This window comes from Alexandromys fortis, unplaced genomic scaffold (assembly GCF_014885135.2).
Source record: "Alexandromys fortis isolate MF-2015 unplaced genomic scaffold, M_Fortis_MF-2015_v1.1 scaffold_15, whole genome shotgun sequence".
NCBI lineage: Eukaryota > Metazoa > Chordata > Mammalia > Rodentia > Cricetidae > Alexandromys > Alexandromys fortis.
The window spans coordinates 1,138,028-1,152,688 of NW_026067911.1; the positions used below are offsets into that span (position 1 = coordinate 1,138,028).

At 44.7% G+C, this 14,661-nt stretch overlaps 1 pseudogene; it reads right to left on the reverse strand.

The window, feature by feature from the left end:
• Positions 1 to 12,707: 12,707 nt before the first annotated feature.
• Positions 12,708 to 13,323, reverse strand: LOC126499320 (zinc finger MYND domain-containing protein 19-like; annotated as a pseudogene).
• Positions 13,324 to 14,661: the final 1,338 nt, after the last annotated feature.

Genomic DNA, 14,661 nt, shown 5'->3' on the forward strand with positions numbered 1-14,661 from the left:
AAATGGATGGAAATAGAAAACACTATCCTGAGTGAGGTAAGCCAGACCCAAAAAGAGGAACATGGGATGTACTCACTCATATTTGGTGATAAAGGACATTGAGCCTATAATTCGGGTTCTTAGAGAAGCTAAATAAGAAGGAGAACCCAAAGAAAAACATATAGGCATCCTCCTGAATATTAACCTTCATCAGGCGATGAAAGGAGACAGAGACAGAGACCCACATTGGAGCACCGGACTGAAATCTCAAGGTCCAAATCAGGAGCAGAAGGAGAGCGAGCACGAGCAAGGAACTCAGGACCGCGAGGGGTGCACCCACACTGAGACAATGGGGATGTTCTATCAGGAACTCACCAAGGCCAGCTGGCCTGGGTCTGAAAAAGCCTGGGTTAAAACAGGTCTCACTGAACATAGCAGACAATGAGGGCTACTGAGACCTCAAGAACAATGGCAATGGGTTTTTGAGCCTACTGCACGTATTGGCTTTGTGGGAGCCTAGGCAGTTTGGATGCTCACCTTACTAGACCTGGATGGAGGAGGGTGGTCCTTGGACTTCCCACAGGGCAGAGAACCCTGATTGCTCTTTGGGCTGACGAGGGAGTGGGACTTGATTGGGGGAGGGGGAGGGAAAGGGGAGGCGGAGGTGGGGAAGAGACCGAAATCTGTAATAAATTAAAAAAAAATAAAAAAATAAAGAGAGAAAAAAAATAATATATGAATACATATATGAATACTAAAAAAAATTTATTTCTTTTCAAGATAGAAATTGTAATAAAATTACCTTAAAAGCAGTCTCTGCTGCCAGCTCCAGAGAGAAACGAGTGTGAGTACCACACATGCTGATCAAGCACCTGTCTATGCTGAACCTCAGGTTGAGCCCTCGCAGGAGACGACAATAATTTTTCATTGATTTATGCTTTGATAGCTTTATACCTGTAAACAATGGCATCTAATCCCAGCTGCATGCCCAGTACCAACGAGAAAACAGCCTTTGGAAGTGCGTATCTGTAAAATAAAAGGTGCTGGGCTGGAGAGATGGCTCAGCAGTTAAGAACACTGGCTGCTCTCGCTGAGGACCATTCCCAGCACCCACGCAGTGGCCCACAGTCATCTGTAATTCCTGAATCCCCTGGAGCAATCAACCTTAATCTTGTGTCTTCAAAGGTAAAAGTCTGCAAAGACTCTACAGGCTTAGAGGATGTTTAAAATTCAAGCAGAGGAGACCCGAAGGTTCCTTATGAGAATAAGAAGCCTGGCCCCTTAACCCCGAGCAGCATGAACTCTGAGGAACACAAAAGGCCCAAACACTGGCTCTTTTCCATTCCCTTCTCCACCTTAGATCACCAGCAGGGAAAATCCACCTGAGCAAGAAGTCTTCCTTAGTAACAGTTGTGTATCCCTATCATCTCATCTATCTAGAATTCTCCACAGGGAACACCACCAGATCCAGGGTGTGGGCCACCCCCACATGAGTATAGATACTTCAGGGAGCAGAGTCCTAAAATAAAGAGACTTTCATTCAGCACAGATTTCTCCTTGAGCAAGCCAAAGACTTAAGCAAGGGTGTTGAGTACCTGGCCGGAAAATAGGTACCCTAAGGTGGGCTATGATCTTTAACAAGGTTTGTGAGGTCTAAGAAAGATGCCAGTTCTAGTGGTGATCCTGAGAGCAAACCAAAAGCTAGGGCAGAAAGACAGACAGAAAGATAAATACAGACCAGGTGTGTCTCTAGAACAAGCTCCTGTCTACTAGGTATCTAGCATCCAAGGTTTTCTCTAAACTTCACCAATAACAGTATGGTTCTGTTCCCCTGCTCAAGAACCTATACAGCTCCTTGTTACCTCCTTTTGCTATGGTAACTATGCCATCTGGCTTGCTCAGGTTGTCCAGCTTATAAGTGTTATGGAATCTCTGGTTATTTTCAATAGCTCTCCATTTGCTTGATCAAATGGTCACCGCATCTCCTCCATACTTTGAGACTACCCAGACCACCTTGACATTCTTTTATGCTTAGGAATTCTTCAGAAAGGTTTTGTTAGTCCCAAAACTTTCAGGAGAAAGACCATCGATCCAAATCATCATGGTCAAATCAATTAAAGCAAGCAATTCATTAAATCAAGTATTTTTATTTGTAAACTTGGGCTGCCTCCCACTAAGGTAGGGCTCAAGAGGTCAGCATTATATATGAAAAAGACAATGTTTTCATAACTCAGGGGTGGGGGCTACCTGACTGGCAGGCAAATAGGGAGGGTTTCAGGAACAAAACATAAGTATAATAAGTTAATCATAAAAAGTCCTAAAACAAAGACATGGTTGCAAGGTGGTCATAACAAGGTAGTCATAAAAACAGGAGTCCTAACAACCTTTTGAAACAAAGGTAGGGTTGCAAGATGGCTATAAACAATTTTTTGAAACAAAAATATGGTTGCTGTTTCCTGAAGCAGGCAGCACAGAACCATTTGTAGTTAAGTTGCAGGTGGGGCATAGCACAATCCTGGAGAAACAGATTTAATCATGCACAGGACTGAGCCTAGTTTGTCTTTACTATAAGACGGCTTTCAAGTCTAAGTTGGGGGTAGGCTGATTCATCGTCTTATTAGCTATGCACTGTTAATGTGGTTATCCCTACAGCCTCAGCAGAACCATAACTATGCAGAAAACAGCCTAGAAGCTGCCTCTTGTTCAGTTCCACAGTCTAATAAACTCAACTAGAGTTTGCAACGATGAAGTCAAGCACAGCTCTCTATCCCAGTAGTGTCGCTTACAACCTCTGCGTGGTCACAGGCAGGTCTATGTTCCCTCCCATCTTCCTCATTAGAAAACAGTGATAAGTAGAAAGCCAAATCTGGGCAGGAAGATCTGGGTGCTTGACTCACACGCTGAGTAATAGATCGCCACTACTGCCACCCTTGGTCTCTAAGAACACTGTCCCGATGGCCAGTCTCTCCCCACAGGGGACAGAACCTGTCCTCCTCTGCAGCACAGACACCTGAGAGGAATAACCACAGCTTAGGGGCATATCTGGAGGGGGTAGTGTCTTAGATGACAGCGCGTGATGGGTTTGTTTGTTTGTTTCTCAAATGACTTACTGAGAGAGCATTTCCTGGGGCATTGACTTTCATAAGCCAGTGTGACTGAGTGGTTGCAGAGAGGGAAGAGATGCTGAGTAAGATGCTGCCTCAGTTCAGATGAACTTCCATTCCATCCCGTGGGGAAACTCGTGCATCACAGTGAGCCCTACCTTGAGCAATCGGGCTCTGTTAGTGGAGGACCCCTATGTGACCAGAGGATGTCCAGGATGCCAGACAGCCTGGAAAGACTGGAACCTGGACATCTCTTATGTAATACATTCATCTCTTATGTAATTGTTCTAGCATTAACAAAAACTTGGGAGTCAGAAATTGATATAAATGTGGGAGCCCACAGTTTTAGATCCATTCCATCTTGACTAAAGATCAGAGTTCAAACCTATTCTTGCTCCTCAAGGACAAATAACAGGAGGTTTTGGCCAAAGGTGTGGCTACTGAATGTCTTACTACTCAAAGACCAGAGCAGGATGTCTGACTTAATAAGGTGTGATTACTAGTTGTTTTGAGCTGTAAGGAGATGATTACGCTTGTTTGCTCCTTGTGTCGTGGGAGAGACGTCTTGTGCCCTCCCAATCATATAAGGACTATGAATAATAAACGTGAGGTGGTTACAATATTAAATGGAAGCCCTTCCCGTGCTATCTTTTGTCGCTTGTCTATCGCTTTCCTCAATCCTCACCTTTTCAGGAATGTGCGAACAAGCTGGCTGATCCTGACATATAAAAATCTAATAAATCCAAAGAACAGCAGAGGAGAGATCAGCTGACCCAACTACCCACATTTCCCACATCAAAAAGCCCTTGGATCTTTTCCAACTTTTCGCTCCCAAGTCCTAGTTCATATTTCCCCTCCTTCGTTACCCTCCTCAGTCTCAAAGGGATTTTGTTCAACTCTCACGCAATTCCACACACCTTAACATTTACTTCACGGGTTCTGTGCTTAAGAACTTAAGAATTCCTCACTGACCTTAACTCATTGAATCCACCTGTCTCAGCCTCCCCAAACTGACATCTTGTTACAAGCATGTGCGACCACACCCAACTTATTTCATTCATTTCTAATTGTAGATGTGTGTTTGGTCAGTGGTCCTCGATCACCTGCCCCACCAGAGTCCAGGCGATTGCGCAGGACCACGTACATCCTTCTGTTTTAATTGGCCAGTGTTTTCTGGTCAGGATAATGAAGTGCCTTCGTTGACCATTTCAATTCTCAGGACTCTCAAAGCCAGCAAAAATCCTGACCTAGAGTCCAGAGGTGCTCAGCTGACAACCCGGGCCAACCGTGCATGTAAAATGAATGATAATGGCTTCCCCCGCCATTTAGGTCACAGATGAATCTTAGGTGAGACTTTTCTATTGGGCTCTCACAGGTTCTGAAAATTGGCACCCTAGAAGGTGCAAAGTGAACTCCCTGCACAGCCCTGATTACCAACACAGTTTATGCATGCATTGGGCGGCAGCTACAGGGCTGGCCACCTCCTGCATCCAGAAATTGCTTATTAAATCAAACCTTAACTATTTAGCAAGTACAGAGCAGCCTAATTTATGCAATAAGTATATTTTTGGAAAGTTGATGCAAATTGAATTTGGTAGGGTAAAGGTCACACTATAGCTGAAATTCCCTTGGAGCCCTTTCTAAGTGAGAGCATCAGACTGAAGATTTTCCTTATAAACATTACCCACCCATTCGTTCAGCCAGTTAGAATGCAGTTTTTAGTTCTTTTTCTGTCCCTTTAAATCTGTCCCTTTAAATCAAGCTACACTTTTATCTTCTCTCAAGCTTTTTGAAAAATAAAATTTAAGAGCTACCATGAATTAATACTATTCTAGTTTTGCTATCTTCTTTGCTAATTCAAATCAGTTACTTCGTTAATTTCAAATTACTTTAGTTTTACATCATAGATCCTTTTTTCTCTTCTCCCAGCACCAAGGAGGCAGAGGCAGAGGGATCTCTTCTCTGTGACTCAGAGACCAGCGAGGTCCAGTACAGCTAGAGCTATTCAGAGAAACTCTGTTTCAAAAAAACCAAAAGAATAAAATTAAGAATTCACAGAAATCAAATCCTCCAGTTATGCTGCTACTCGGGTCTGAGGCTAAGGTGACTTGAACAACAGTAATAAATTTTTTCAGTTGTTGATAGGAGCCCAGGATTATGGTTTCTTCTGATAGTTTCTTTCCTGACTTGCAGACAGTCCTCAACAACCATAGTCTAAATGTTTGTAGCCCTTTAAATGCATTTGCTCAAAACCTAACCTCCAGGGTAGTGGTGTTTTGGGGTGAGATCCTTGGGAGGTTATTTGGTTAGATAATGACATGAGGGTGGGGCTCCCGTGACTGGATTAGTGTCCTTCGAAAACAAGAGATACAAGGACACTCAAATTTATAACCTGTGTATTTGAAGAAAAACTGAATCTTTTTCCTATGACTATAAAGGTATCCTGAAGTCACCAAAATATAAAACTAAAAAGTAATGGATATTTCAAATTTTCAGTGTCTTTAGTAATTTTCTTTAAATTGTAATAAGTTGAAATCAAGTCCTTGTAATGGTTGTTTTGATGGGAAAGTTGGCAAGATTTAGAGTCAATAACCTCTGAGCAGGTCCCAGGGAGTGTTTGCAGAGAGGATAAACTGAGGCAGTAGGAGTCCCCTTGTTGGCCTTCTGACCTGGAAAACAGGGGCTCTCCAGGGAGCCCTCGGGCTCTAAGCTGCTGACTGGGACTACCAAAGCAGCCAGCCTTGTTGTCTGAGCAAGTACCAGGCCTTCAGCCTCTCTAGCAGGTCTTGGACAATCCAGTCCCTGTCCTGCAACACATTCAAGTAAATCCCCTTTGTATCCTATCTGTTCTTTTCCTCTACAGAGCCCTGTCAAATACAATTTGTAAATGTAGAATATATGTCTCAGATGTACAGCAGTTACTTGGACTGCAGATTAGCCAGTGAGGGTTTTCTTCCTCTTTAAACAAGTTCAAGCTCTGTTTCCAATGAGCAATACACATCTATAAACAGAAGATAAAAACCTTGCCATGCAAATGGATAGATCTAGAAAGCATCATAGTGAGTGAGGTAACCCAGACCCAGAGAATAAATATCATATGTACTCACTTATAAATGACTTTTAGACATTAAAAAAAAAAAAACCAGCCTACAATTCACGATTCCAGAGAACCTAGACAACGAAGAGGACCCTAAGAGAGACATGCATGTATCTAATGTACATGGGAAGTAGAAAAAGACAAGATCTCCTGGGTAAATTGGGAGCATGGAGACCGTGGGAGAGAGTAGGAGGGGAGAAGGGGGGGGGGGGGCAAAAAAAAAAAAAGCTCAATAAAAACAATTTTTAAAGGTCCAATCATTTTCTCTGAAGAAAAAAAAAAGAGCCCTGCCATGCTTCTGCCAGCCCTCTCCACACAGAGGGAACACGGGTGTTAGAATGCAGAGAGACTTAGGCTCAAGGTACAATGGACCTCAGGAATGCAGCCCAGCAACTCAGCTAGGAACTGCTCCCAGAGTAGAAGATTCCCTGCGAACTGAAGCTGACCTTGGCAGGGTACCTCTTCTGCTGTGTGCCTCTGTTGTCAGACACTACCAGATCCTTGAGACTGGCAGATGTGTGGATGGATGGATGAGTCCAGGGCCCAAGGAGAGGATGCAGTGCTGCGCACAGACTTTTGTCCAAGTCAGGAGTGAATCTGGACTCTGGCAAGGGTTAAGCCTAGAGAAGGAGGGTATTGGGATGTCAGCAGGAGGAAACAAACACCACAGGAAGATAATCAAAGGGATATAGGGAGGATGCTCGCCAGAAAATGAAGAAAGATCCCTGATTTGTAGCATTGTTTGGTGTTCACGGTGTCAGTTCCTTGACTGTGGGACTGAATGTGGAATTAAGAGAAGCACACAGGTGTCTCTGAGGCACACCAGTGACAGGCTGAAAATGTCAGCACTGTACCAACATGTGCAGCATGTGCATACGTGTGGCTTATGCAATTAAAAAAAATATCAACTGTCTCAGTTTCCCGCCTTATATAGACATAGTCAATGGCGTGACAGACACAGACTAGTCAACATGGAAGACAATGCATAATGATATTTAATGTCAACATATTCAAAACAGTATAAGCAGTATAGTGAAAATATAAATGTATAATTGAATTTTTAGTCGAGGTAGTTGAGAATAAAATGGAAAAATAATAAAGACCAAATGTCACAAACAATGGGGAAAACAATTGACATTTTATCTAAAAAGAATATGTGGATTCATTAGTACTCAGAATTCTAACTCAACTGTCTTCAAGAGTAAAAAAAATATATGAGAACCCAGAAATCACAATACAAATTATCACAGAAAGAAGCATGGAAAGCATCTGAAAGAACTACCAAAATTAAAAGAGAGAAAGAAGAAACAGGACACAATGATTAAGGAATAGATGCATTGCTAATATAATTTTAAATAACTGCTGAAATCTATAAATAGACTATAAAATGCACATCCCCATGAAGAAGAATTCAATGTGGCTGGAGAGATGGTTCAGCTGTTTAAGAGCATGTAATCTAAGACAACCCAAGCCTGGGTCCCAGCAGCCATGTCTGGTCATTCACAGCCTTTCGCAACTTCAGTTTTGAGGCTATCTGACCCTCTGGCCTTTGTGTGCTGTGGGACAATGGTCTGTACCATGTCACTTGTATTTTAAATAAACGCAGATTGGTAAGCAGCCTGGCAGGAAGTATAGGCAGGGTGACAAGAACTCTGGAAAGAGGAAGTTTCAATTTGGAGTCATCACCCAGACACAGAAGATACAAGATGTGACTGCCTCGCTGAAAAAGGTCCCAAGCCACGTGGCTAACACAGACAAGAATTATGGGCTAATATAAGTTATAAGAGTTAATAAGAAGCCTAAGCTACTAGGCCAATCAGTTTATGATTAATGTAGACCTCTGTGTGTTTCTGTGAGGCTGAATGGCTGCAAGACCCAGCAGGACAGAAACCTCAGTCAACATTTGTGGGCACACACATTCACATGCACACACCTACATAGAGAAAACATACATGTTATTGTTGTTGCTGCTGTTGCTGTTGTTTTTCAAGACAGGGTTTCTCTGTATAGCCCTCTCTGTCCTGGAGCTCACTTAGTAGACCAGCCAGCTTTGAACTCAGAGATCTACCTGCTCTGCCTCCTGAGTGCTAGGATTAAAGTTGTGTGCCACCACCACCTGGTCACACATAATTTTTTAATAATAAAAATAAATCTTTTTTTAAAAAAAAGGAAATCCACATAGTTGGTGGAGAATGTGACTCAGAAACAGCCTGGGATGATTTGGAGAGGGGAAGAGGGGTGGATATGCTCTAAATACACTGTATTTATATCTGCAATTAACAAAGAATATGTATAATTTTAAAAGAATAATTCAGGGATTGGAGAGATGGCTCAGCAGTTAAGAACACTGGCTGCTCTTCCAGAGGTCCTGAGTTCAATTCCCAGCAACAACTTGGTGGCTGAAAACCATCTGTAATGAGATCGGGTGCCCTCTTCTTGCCTGCAGGCAGAACACTGTACACTTAATAAATAAATGAATCTTTTAAAAAATAAGAAAAATTCAATCTAGTCAATTTTTAAAAGTCAAAAACTGAGGAATAGAAGCCGGAGAGATGTCTCAGAGGTTGGGTGTTTCCTCTGCTTTCCCAGGGAACCTAAGTTTAGTTCCCAGCAGCCGTGTGTTCCACGTGCCCACGGTTCCCTCTAACTCCAGCTCCTAGGTATCCAAAGTCTTTCTATGGCCTCCTTGGGCAACCACGCTCACACATGTACATACATACACATAAACAATAATTAAACTTTGTTTTTAATCTTAAAAAGCATTAAACCAGCTCTTAATGACTCATAGATCAATGCATCTGTCAACGCCTCACAGAGAAACTCTGATTAACACAGAGAACCACACTGGCCAACATGCAGAGAATAAGAGACTGAAGAACACTCAGCCCTAAAGGGAACATGTATTCTGCACCTTCCTCCCAAGGATCAGGAATCAGAAAGAGAGGGCAAGCTGAGCGTAAGAGTCGAGGCATTGGATGACTAGGAGAAACAAGTTCTGGATACAGAACTCAGAACAATTAGAACAGCATGCACAGAACCAGGGCAAGCCCAACCAGACCACATCTCAGCGTGGAGAGGGGAGGGTTGGGCACACAATCCCACCACTGCCTTGGAGCTATAGACAACTGTTAGCTCCCACGAAAGGGAGAGACTATTTTCTCTAAGAGATGATCTTTCTTTCTTTCTTTCTTTTTTTTTTTTTTTTTTTTTTTTTTTTTTTTTTTTTTTTTTGGTTTTTTGAGACAGGGTTTCTCTGTAGCTTTGGTGCCTGTCCTGGAACTAGCTCTTGTAGACCAGGCTGGCCTCGAACTCCCAGAGATCCGCCTGCCTCTGCCTCCCGAGTGCTGGGATTAAAGGCGTGCGCCACCACCGCCTAGCTTAATTTCTTTAATAACACAAAATTGGGTGGTATAGTGTTTGAATGAGATGCCAACTCTAAGTCTTGGGCATTTTTCATCTTAGTCCCAAATTGGTGGCTGTTTGGGGGGGTGGGGATTAGGTGATAGAGCCCTGCTGGGGAAAATACATCTCTAGGACTGGGCTTTGAGGTGTCTAAAGCCTCATACCATTTTGTTAGCTCTTTCTGCTTCCAGCTTGCTGGTGGAGAAGTGAGCGCTCAGTTGCTGCCCCAGCACCATGATGCCTGTCTGCTGCCAAGCTCCCCACCATGAGAGTGAAGGACTTGTATCCCCGTGTAAAGCACCATAAGGTTTTTCTCCTTTAGGTTGCTGTGGTCACGGTGATTCATCACAGCAACACAAACTAAGACAGCTGGGTTGGGAGGACGGGGTAGATCTGGGAAGGGAAAGGTGAATACAATCAAAACAGATTGTGGGAAACTTTCAGAGAACTAATTACAAGGTAGATTTGAATTCATTAAGAAAAATAAACCTCTGAATCAATAAGAAATGAGAAAATGAACTTACACAACAGCCAGGCATGGTGTCTCCTGCCTGTATCCCCGGCACTGCAGAGATTGCAACAGGAGGATTGCAGTGAGTTTGAGGCTACGGCATGCTGCAAAGGAAGGAGCCATTTGTGCTAGTAGGGGAGCCCGCACCTACCCAATACAAGGCCCTGGGTGTTCAGTTCCTTCCCACCAAAGCAAGCATGAAAACACAGACAACACGATAGCTTCTCAGACCAACTGTACAAACAGACATGCAGAATAACAGAAATAAGTCTGTAATCACAATAAATGGACTTCATCTCACTGATTAGGACACAGAGACTGTTGATTTGGGGAAAGGGTTAAGAATGTGCTACATTGGGACTGGAGAGGTGGCTCGATGGTTAGGAGAACTGACTGCTCTTCCAGAAGACACAGGTTCAATTCCCAGCACCCACATGGAAGCTCACAACTGTCTGTTACTCCAGTTCCAGGCAACCTGACACCCTCACCCAGACATGCATGCAGGCAAAATACTAATGCACATAAAATAAAAATAAAATCACTAAAGGAGAAAACAAATGTGCTACATACAAGAGGAACATCTGAAAACAAATTCGTAATTTAAAGGATATTTTTAGCTGTGCAGTGATGGTGCACACCTTTAATCCCAGCACTCCAGACACAGAGACAGGCACATCTCTATGAGTTCAAGAACTACAGAGTCAGTTCCAGGACAGGCTCCAAAGCTACACAGAGAAACCCTGTCTCAAAAACAAACAAACCAGGCTCTTTCCTTCCATCCAGGGTCTCACTAGGTAGCCCTGTGCATTAGTTACTGTTCTACTCTGATTAAACACCATGACCAAGGCAACGTAGAAAAGGAAGAGCTTAGTTGAGTTCGTGTTTTCAGAAGGTTAGCATCCATGATGGCGGAGCAAAGACATGGTAGCAGGAACAGCTGAGATGGTGCAGCCCAAACTGCAAGCAGGAGGCAGAGATGACATTGGGAGAGGCACTACTCCAATGAAACCTCAAAGCCCAGGGACATGCCTTTTCCAGCAAGGCCACACCCCTAATCTTTCCTTTTAAAGTTCTACCAACTGGGGACCAAGTATGTAAACATATGAGTCTATGGAAGCCATTCTTATTCGAAACACCACACCGTGGATTGGGCAGAACTCGTCATGTAGAAGAAGATGGCCTTTAACGCAGATCCACCAGTCTCTACCGAGTGTTGGGGTAAAAGGTGTGAACCATCACACCTGGCAACTTTAAAGGAATAGATCTAAGTACCACTGCTGACTGAGGTTGATTTGTGCCTGGGCATGCCTCCTGAGGAAACACTTAGAAACATCATCCTTTTTGTTTGATTGGTTTGGAGCTTTTATAATTAAAAAAATAAAATAATGTGTATGTGTGTGTGCCTGAGTGTATGAATGTATGCTACGTGTATGTGGATACCAAAGATGGTCAGAGAGAGTGTTGAACCCACCCGGCTTCATTGTGAGCCATCTTGGGTGTCCTGGAAGCAAATGAGGTCCTCTGGTCCTCTACAAAAACAGTAAGTACCCTTAACTGCCAAGGCATGTTGGATTTTTAAGACACGTGTCTTGAGAAACAGCTCAGCCATAAAGACACTGGCTGCTCTTCCAGAGAACAATGCTCAAAATCTCAGCACCACATGGTAGTTAACAACTGGCTTTAACTCCACTTCCAAGTGACCTGACGCCCTCGTCTGGTCGCCACGGGAACTGCACAATGGGGCACACAGAGGAACATGTAGGCAAAACATCCATAAACATCGGTGGCGCATGCCTTTAATCCCAGCACTTGGGAGGCAGATGCAGGCGGATCTCTGTGAGTTCGAGGCCAGCCTGGTCTACAAGAGCTAGCTCCAGGACAGGCTCCAAAGCTACAGAGAAACCCTGTCTTGAAAAACAAAACAAAAAAAAATAGAATATTCAAGAGAAAAAGATATTTCACTGTGTATCCCAGACTACCCTGGGACGCACAATCCTACTGCACCAGTCTCCTAGGTGCTGGTACTTCACAGCGCATCACTCAACCTGACTAAAACCTTGATCTCCTCAGACTACATCATGCCTTCTGTGCGCCATGTGTACAAACCAACGTATGTGAGTAAACAACATGTATGTGACAGCCTTGCATTACAGTTATGTCTCAGCACCAAGGGTTTGAGTTTTCTTTTATTCTTTTCCACTAAACAGCCTCGAGTTCTTAAAAACCCAGTCAGAGCCTCTCCTTCAAGTAAGTAACAAGTTGAAGACCTTTTTTTTTTTTTTTTTGAGGAATACAACAAATGATTCTATTTGAAGTTTCTAGCCCTCCCCTCGCTTCCCCCCCCCCAAAAAAAACTGTACATGAGTTTACAAACATATTAACATATAAATAATGAGAAAGGTCCTAGGGGGCCTCTTGATGTCTCTGCTGGGGGTGAACACTGGAGAGGCACTGTCCCCACAGGCTTCATGTTGCTGTGAGGTCTGATGGCAGCTGCTCTGGATCCATTGCTGGCTTCTTTGGCACCTCCAGGTTCAACTGCCAGACTGTCTTCCACTGTGCTCATTACGAGCTGGAAACCTTGAACCTGCAGCCGTGGCAGCACTTCAGCCCGTCATCGCTCTGGCTCAAGCTCATGCTGAAACGGACGCTTACTCTCCCAACAGTGTTTCTTGTGGGCAGGCCAGTCCTTCTGCGGGCACTGAGAGCCACAATATCGAGCCACCTGGCAACGCCCACAGATACTGAACTTCCGAAGCTTTGTTTGCTGGAGGTCTCTTCAGCTTTGCGTCGCCAGCCCCGTGGTACTAACTGCAGGTTGTCCAGACGATTGTCCACAGTCACAGCATTGAGATGTACCACCTGAAACCCGGGAGCCACACCTCCCCTGTGTCGTTCCCACAGTAGCTCATGCAGAAGCCTGCCTGAGCCCCTTCCTCGGTTTTTGTCGAAGGCATATGCAAATATCTTAGCACCATTTCCATCGGCTTCTACTTCCATTCGAGCCTCAAAGGAGTAGCTCTCCACCAGTGGTATGTATGTCTTGCTCATCTATCAGTGTGTATTTGGTCTTCCCGGCCACCTGGCCAAGCCGCACAATGCCCAATTTAAAGTCGGTCATGGCCAGGCCTGCGCTCTCGGCAGGCAGAGCCGCTCCCTCCGGAGGCTCCCGACCGGGCCAAGCCGGAGCGAGGACGCGGCACTCCGGGTCAGGCCGGGGCCAGGGTCAGGCCGGGGCCAGGGTCAGGCCGGGTGGGCCGAGGGCAGACGAGGCTGGGCCGGGTTCGGGCCACCACCGCCGCCTCGCGCCCCCGCCAGACCTGCCACGCCGAAGACCTTTTTTAAAAAGGCCTTGAACAGTGGTTTTCAATCTTCCTATGCTGCAACCCTGTAATACAGTTTCTCGTGGTGTGGTCCTCTAACCATGAAGCCATGCATTGCTGCTTCATAACTGCAAACCCTAACATCATCTTAGCATTGCTAGATGGATTGCATTTGACAAACATGCCCTCACAAGGTAGCCAAAGGAGTCACTGGGAAGAAAGACCACCCGTTCAGGTGGGCAGAAGTTGGCTCAGAGGAGGGGCTACCACCTGCACTCCTCTGGCAGGGGGCTCTCTGTGTGGCACATCTGTCCCCACTGTCACTCCCAGCCGTCGGTGACAGAGAGTGCTTTGGTAATACACGGAGGAAAGGAGTCAACAAAAATGCAGCTGCAGGCACTTCCTGTTCCATTTTCAGATTTGGCTAAATGAACAGTTAGCTGTTAGCTCAATGGATGCAAAAGGGTGATACAGTGCCCGTTACAATGAAAGGGTTATCAGAATGTACCAAGTTTGGAGACCCTGAAGGTTTATATCACATCTTTACAATCGAGCAGGATATGGAGGGAAACCTTGGAGCAGTTAGGGAAAGGCAGGTTGGTCTCCTTTCTAATAAGGAGCTTTCTGGGAGGCAGAAAGTTACCTGTCCCAGAAAAATGCCTGGAGCCATCAGAGAAATGTATTTCATGATTAGAAGCCATCATTAACGACACGTGGACTTTTAACAAGCGATGGGAATTCCCTTCTTGAAGTCACGCGGGCTAGTCAGAGTGTCTTCCTATAAGAACCTTTTAAACAAAGACTTGGCAGGCGACATGAAGAGAAACAGAAAAAGTCCTTTGATTTGAGAAGCTCATTATATTTCTTTATGGTTCTGTTCAAAAGCTGAATTTTCTGTTCTCTGCTTTCAATACCTAGAGATACCATGATTGCACAAAATGGACTGAAAAATTATGAAGAGCTGAGGTGTAGGGGCTCAAATGAGAAATACCCCCTTGGGCTTAGATATTTGAACACTTGGTCCCCAAAAGGTGGCACTGTTTGGGGAGGATATGGAACCATCAGGGGGTGGAGCCGTGCTGGAAGGAGCACATCACTGCGGGTGGGATTTGAGGGTTTATAGCCTCTGCCTGCTCCCTGCTCTTGGCTTCTTGTGTGTGGTTGCAAATGTGGCCAACCAGCTTTTCCCTACTGAGTCCTGCCGCTGTGCCTACCCTGCCCTACAGACTCTTCCTAGAACCATAA